Here is a 7,745-nt window from a genome sequence, read left to right on the forward strand (position 1 = left end):
TTCTGTCTTCCAATCCTTTATGAATGATATTTTCCAGGACTTTGTGGATAAGTTTTTGATCATCTATCTGGATGATATTTTGATCTTTTCCAGTGATTGGGATTCTCATGTGGAACATGTCCGGACTGTGTTCTGGATTTTGAGGGAGAATTCCCTGTTTGTTAAGGGATCGAAATGCCTCTTGGGTGTACAGAGGATTTTGTTTTTGGGATTTATTTTGTCTGCGTCGACTATTGAAATGGACCTGGCCAAGGTACAGGCCATTTATGATTGGGTTCAGCCCACTTCTTTGAAGGCTCTCCAGAAGTTTTTGGGTTTTGCTAATTTCTATCGTAAATTTATAGGTAATTTTTCTGGTATTGTCAAACCACTGACTGATCTGACCAAGAAGGGCGCTGATGTGCTGAATTGGTCTCCAGAGGCTGTCTCGGTATTTCAGGAGCTTAAGCGGAGATTCACTTCTGCTCCGGTTTTATGGTAACCTGATGTCTCACTTCCATTTCAGGTGGAGGTAGATGCTTCTGAGATTGGTGCAGGAGCTGTTTTGTCCCAAAAAGATCCTGTGACTTCTAAAATGAAGCCTTCTTTTCTCAAAAGTTCTCCCCATCTGAACGCAACTATGACGTGGGGAATCGGAAATTGTTGGCCATGAAATGGGCATTTGAGGAGTGGAGACATTGGTTGGAGGGAGCTAGACATCAAGTTGTGGTCCTCACCGACCACAAGAATTTGATTTATCTGGAGTCGGCCAAACGCTTGAATCCTAGACAGGCTAGGTGGGCCTTGTTTTTCATGCGTTTTAATTTTGTGGTCTCTTTTCTTCCTGGCACTAAGAATGTTAAGGCAGACGCCCTTTATAGGAGTTTCTTTGCTGATTCTCTTATTGTGACTGAGCCTACTACCATCCTAGATGAGGGAGTAGTTCTTTCTGCCATTTCGCCCGATTTGAGACACGCCCTGGAGGAATTTCAGGATGATAAACCTGAGCGTTGTCCTATGGGAAAATTGTATGTTCCTGACCAGTGGAGGAAGAGAGTGATGTCTGAAGTTCATTGCTCCGCATTGGCTGGTCATCCAGGTATTTTTGGTACCAGAGATTTGGTGAGTCGGTCTTTTGGTGGCCTGCCTTATCTCGTGATCTCAGGAATTTTGTGCAGTCCTATGGGACTTGTTCTCATTCTAAACCCTGTTCTCATTCTAGTGGGTTGTTGATGCCCCTGCTGGTGCCCAAGAGGCCATGGACCCATATCTCAATGGATTGTATTTCTGATCTTCCTGTCTCTCAGAGAATGATTGTTATCTGGGTGATTTGTGATAGATTTTCTAAGATGGTCCATCTTGTACCACTCCCAAAGTTGCCATCTTCCTCAGAGTTGGTGCCCTTGTTTTTACAACAGGTGGTTCGGTTGCATGGGATTCCTGAGAACATTGTATCGGACAGAGGAGTCCAGTTTGTTTCCAGATTCTGGACAGCCTTTTGTTCCAATCTGGGAATTCAGTTATCTTTCTCCTCTGCATTTCATCCTCAGACCAATGGACAGACTGAGAGAACAAACCAGACCTTGGAGACCTATTTAAGATGTTTTATATCTGCTGATCAGGATGACTGGGTCTCATTTTTGCCCTTGGCCGAATTCGCGCTAAACAATAGAGCTAGTTCTGCCACTTTGATGTCGCCCTTTTTCTGTAACTTTGGGTTTCATCCTCGATTTTCTTCAGGGCAAGTGGAGTCTTCGGCCTGCCCAGGTGTGGACACGGTGTTAGAGAGAATGCAGCAGATTTTGGACCAAGTGGTGGATAAGTTATCACTCTCTCAGGAAAAGGCCCAGCGGTTTTCCAACCGGCATAGGACCATTGGTCCCTGGTTTAAAGTGGGAGATATGGTTTGGTTGTCGTCAAACAATATCTCTATGAAGGTTGCGTCTCCAGAGTTCAAGCCAAGATTTATTGGACCTTATAAGATCTTGGAGATTCTTAATCCTGTTTCTTTTCGATTGGCTCTTCCAGTTACGTTTAAGATCCATAACGTATTTCACAAATCTCTGTTGAAGAGGTTTGTTGAGCCAGTAGTTCCTGTGGCGGCGCCTCCTGACCCTGTATTGGTTGAAGGCAATGTGGAATATGAGGTAGAGAAAATATTGGATTCTCATTTGGTTAGATGGAGACTCCAGTATTTGGTCAAATGGAAGGGTTATGGCCAGGAGGATAATTCTTGGGTCTCTGCTTCTGACGTTCATGCCGAAAGATTGGTTCGTGCTTTTCACAGGGCCCATCCTGATCGGCCTGGTGGCGTGGATGAGGGTTTGGTGACCCCTCCTCAAGGGGGGTACTGTTGTGAACTCATTTTCTGGTCTGATTCTGGTTTCTGGTGAGGGAGCTGGTTATTAGGGGAACAGATAGGGCAATCTGTTACAAAGACAGGGATCGTCGAACGGTGTTCTGCCTACCTGGCGCTCGAGTCCGACACATCGCTGATCGGGTTGACAGATTACTGGGAGGGGCTGGTGAGGATCCAGCGGTCATGGTGCACATTGGCACAAATGACAAAGTTAGAAGTAGGTGGAAGGTCCTTAAAGATGATTTCAGGGAATTAGGCTGTAAGCTTAAAGCAAGGACCTCCAAGGTGGTGTTTTCGGAAATACTTCCTGTACCACGTGCCATGCCAGAGAGGCAACGGGAGATTAGGGAGGTTAATAAGTGGCTCAGGAATTGGTGTAAGAAGGAGGGGTTTGGGTTCCTGCAGAACTGGGCCAACTTCTCGGTTGGCTACAGGTTCTAAGCTGGGACGGGCTGCACCTCAATGGGGAGGGTGCAGCTGTGCTGGGGGAGCAAATGGCTAGAAGGTTGGAGGAGTGTTTAAACTAGGGACGGGGGGGAGGGTATTCCTTTAATAGGAGGGGAAGACAGTGCAGATAGAGACCTGGGCACAAATAATGAACGTGGGGGTGGCATGGGGGGTGGGGTTAGAACAGTTTATAATTTAAGAAAGACTAGAGGTACAGAGAGATACATAAAGTGCATGTATACTAATGCCAGAAGCCTCGCCAACAAGATGGAGGAATTGGAGTTAATGTTGGAACATAATTATGACATTGTGGGAATATCTGAGACATGGCTGGACGGGAGCCATGACTGGGCAGTTAATTTACAGGGCTATAGTCTGTTCAGAAATGACCGAACAAATAAGCGAGGGGGAGGCGTGTGTTTATATGTAAAATCATCCTTAAAACCCATCCTTCGTGATAATATGTATGAATCTAATGAAAATGTAGAGTCCCTGTGGGTAGAGATAAGGGTGGAGGGGTGAAAAATAATAAATTACTGATAGGAGTTTGTTATACGTCTCCAAAAATAATGGAAGCAACAGAGAATATCCTCATAAAGTAAATAGATGAAGCTGCGACTCAAGGAGAAGTCATTATTATGGGGGAATTCAACTACCCTGAAATACATTGGGGAACCGAAACCTGCAGTTCCAGCAAAGTTAATAGGTTTTTGACAACTATGAGAGACAATTACCTTTCACAACTGGTTCAGTACCCAACAAGAGGGGGGGGCACTGCTAGACCTAATATTAACCAACAGGCCAGACCGCATATCAAATGTAAGGGTTGAGGGTCACTTGGGTAATAGTGATCACAAAATAATAAGTTTTCATGTATCCTTTGATAAGATATGTAGTAGAGGGGTTACAAGGACACTAAACTTCAGGAAAGCAAATTTCCAATGGATGAGAGATGATCTTGGTGCAATTAACTGGGACGATATCCTGAGACATTAAAATACACAAATAAAATGGGAAACATTTATTAGCATCCTGAATAGGACCTGTGCACAATATATACCATATGGGAATAAACATGCTAGAAATAGGAGGAAACCACTATGGCTAAATAGAGCTGTAAGGCTAGTTTCACACTTGCTTTTTTTTGCAGCGCGTTTTTCCCGCAAAAAAACGCATTGAAAAAACGCATACATAAGCATACAACTGCTGCGTTTTTTTCAAGCATTTTTATGAGCATGCATGAAAAAAACGCAGCGTTTTTATGCGTTTGTATGCGTTTTTAGTGCGTTTTTACCGCGTTTGCGTTTTTTTCCAACATTTTTAGGTGGCCCCTCACACTACCCAAACCATGACTTTACTAACCCTAACCCTGACCCTAACCCTAACCCTGACCCTAACCCTAACCCTGACCCTAACCCTTAACCAAATCATACTTAACCCTAACCCAAACCCTAAACCCTAACTAACCCTAACCCTGACCCTAACCCTAACCCTGACCCTAACCCTTAACAAAACCATACTTAACCCTAACCCTGACCCTAACCCTGACCCTAACCCTTAACCAAACCATACTTAACCCTAATCCTGACCCTAACCCTGACCCTAACCCTAACCCTGACCCTAACCCTTAACAAAACCATACTTAACCCTAATCCTGACCCTAACCCTGACCCTAATCCTTAACAAAACCATACTTAACCCTAACCCTAACCCTAACCCTGACCCTAACCCTTAACAAAACCATACTTAACCCTAATCCTGACCCTAACCCTGACCCTAACCCTTAACAAAACCATACTTAACCCTAACCCTGACCCTAACCCTGACCCCAACCCTGACCCTAACCCTAACCCTGACCCTAACCCTTAACCAAACCATACTTAACCCTAACCCTGACCCAAACCCCAACCCTAACCCTGACCCTGACCCTAACCCTAACCCTAAACCCCCTTAACTAACCCTAACTCTAACCCAAACCCCTAAATTCCATGGTTAAAAAAAAAAAACGCATATGCAAAAAAACGCATACATGAGCATGCCAGTGCGCACATATGCGCATCCATAGGCTATAATGGCCATTTTTAGCGCAAAACGTGCGCATATGTGCGCATGCGCTTTTTTGCAGGGCCAAAAAATGCAACATGCTGCGTCTGGAAAATACAAACGCACACCCCAAAAAAACGCAGCGCATGAAAATCGCATACATGCGCTTACAAGCGCGCAGGTATGCGCACCCATGTTAAATATAGGGGAAAAAACGCATGCGCACATATGCGTTTTTTTCCAGCGCTAAAAAACGCAAATGTGAAACCAGCCTAAGGGACGCAATAAGTGACAAAAATAAAGCATTTAGAGAATTAAAGCAAGTAGGTAGTAGTGAGGCATTAAATAAATACAGAAAATTAAATAAATTCTGTGAAAAGCAAATCAAGACAGCAAAGATTGAGACAGAGAGACTCATTGCCAGAGAAAGTAAAAATAATCCCAAAATATTCTTTAACTACATAAATAGAAGCTAAAAAATGATAGTGTTGGCCCCCTTAAAAATAGTCTGGGTGAAATGGAGGATGAGGAAAAATCCCATATGCTAAATGACTTTTTTTCTACAGTTTTTACACAAGAAAATCCCATGACTGATAACATGATCAGGGATAAAATTCTACATTGAATGTCACTTGCTTAACCCAGCAGGAAGTATGGCGGCGTCTAAAAATCACTAAAATTGACAAATCCCCGGGCCCGGAATGGATACACCCCTGAGTACTGCAGGAATTAAGCACAGTCATAGACCATTATTTTTAATCTTTAAAGATTCCATAATAACAGGGTCTGTACCTCAGGACTGGCATATAGCAAATGTGGTGCCAATATTCAAAAACGGGACAAAATCTGAACTTGGAAATTATAGGCCAGTAAGTTTAACCTCAACTGTGGGTAAAATCCTGGAGGGTTTTCTAAGAGATCCTATACTGGAGTATCTGGAGAAGAATAACCTCATGACCCAATATCAACATGGGTTTACAAGGGACCATTCCTTTCAGACTAATCTGATAAGCTTTTATGAAGAGGTAAGTTCAGGACCGGACCAAGGGAATGCAGTGGACGTGGTGTACATGGACTTTTCAAAAGCTTTTGATATGGTGCCACACAAAAGGTTGATACATAAAATGAGAACAATGGGGATAGGGGAAAATGTGTAGGTGGGTTAAGAGCTGGCTCAGGGATAGGAAACAAAGGGTGGTTATTAATGGTGCACACTCGGACTGGGTCACAGTTAGCAGTGGGGTACCACAGGGGTCAGTTTTGGGCCCGCTTCTTTTTAACATATTTATTAATATGTAGGGGGCATAGAGAGTAGAATTTCAATATTTGCAGATGACACTAAACTCTGCAGGGTAATCAATACAGAGGAGGACAATTTTATATTACAGGAGGATTTATGTAAACTAGAAGCTTGGGCTGATAAATGGCAAATGAGCTTTAATGTGGATAAATGTAAGGTCATGCACTTGGTAGAACGAATAAGATGTATAATTATGTGCTTAATTGTAAAACACTGGGCAAAACTGTCACTGAAAAAGACCTGGGTGTATGGGTGGACGACAAACTCACATTTAGTGGCCAGTGTCAGGCAGCTGCTACAAAGGCAAATAAAATAATGGGATGCATTAAAAGAGGCATAGATGCTCATGAGGAGAACATAATTTTACCTCTATATAAGTCACTAGTGCGACCACACTTAGAATACTGTGTACAGTTCTGGTCTCCGGTGTATAAGAAAGACATAGCTGAACTGGAGTAGGTGCAGAGAAGCGCGACCAAGGTTATTAGGGAACTAGGGGGTCTGCAATACCAAGACAGGTTATTACACTTGGGGTTATTTAGTTTGGAGAATCGAAGGCTTAGGGGTGATCTTATTACAATGTATAAATATATGCGGGGACAATATAAAGACCTTTCTAATAATCTTTTTACTCTTAGACCTGTGACGGGGACAAGGGGGCATCCTCCGTCTGGAGGAAAGAAAGTTTAAGCATACTCACCGACACGGATTCTTTACTGTAAGAGCAGTGAGACTATGGAACTCTCTGCCATTTGATGTTGTAATGAGTGATTCCCTAATAAAATTTAAGAAGGGACTGGATGCCTTTCTTGAAAAGTATAATATTACAGGGTATATACACTAGTTTCCGTAATATTGCGTTGATCCAGGGAGCTAGTCTGATTGCTGTATGTGGAGTCGGGAAGGAATTTTTTTCCCCAATGTGAAGCTTACTGTTTGCCACATGGGTTTTTTTTGCCTTCCTCTGGATCAACATGTTAGGGTGTTAGGATAGGATATGGGTTGAACTAGATGGACTTAAAGTCTTCCTTCAACCTTAATAACTATGTTACTATGTTACTATGAGTGGACATCTGGAGTCTCAGACTGGATTTAAGACAGCCGACTCCCTATTCCCATGCTGGTGATTTTTTTCCTGCCTCCTGAGGTCTTAGTTTCCAGCTCAGTTCCTACAAATCTCAAGCTAAGTTGTCTTTGCTAATGTTCACATTTGATTTGGTTTGGTCTATTCAGTTTTTTTGTGTGGTCAGCTTGCCCTGGCTGGGGCTGTGCTGAATTTCCACTCCTATGTCACTGTATGTGCCAGTTTGCTTTTTGTCCCTTATTAGATTGGCCTCTTTTTGCTCTGTTCCCAGAATATGCCAGAGTGCTGATATAGTGGGAGAAGTCTAGTGACTTCAGGGTATTTTTTGCTATCAGAAGTGTTGGACAGTTTTGCAGGGTTTTTTGGCGTGATTGCAGACAGTATCTTTCCTTTCCTGTCCTTTCTAGCTAGTGTGGGCCCCATCGTTTGCTCAGCCTATTTTCCTACCTGTGTTCGTGTTTTCATCTTGTCTCACCGTCAATACATGTGTGGGGGCTGTCTATTCCTTTGGGGTCTGCTCTGGGGCAGTTTTA

Source organism: Dendrobates tinctorius, unplaced genomic scaffold (assembly GCF_039654945.1).
Source record: "Dendrobates tinctorius isolate UK_male_01 unplaced genomic scaffold, ASM3965494v1 ptg000254l, whole genome shotgun sequence".
NCBI lineage: Eukaryota > Metazoa > Chordata > Amphibia > Anura > Dendrobatidae > Dendrobates > Dendrobates tinctorius.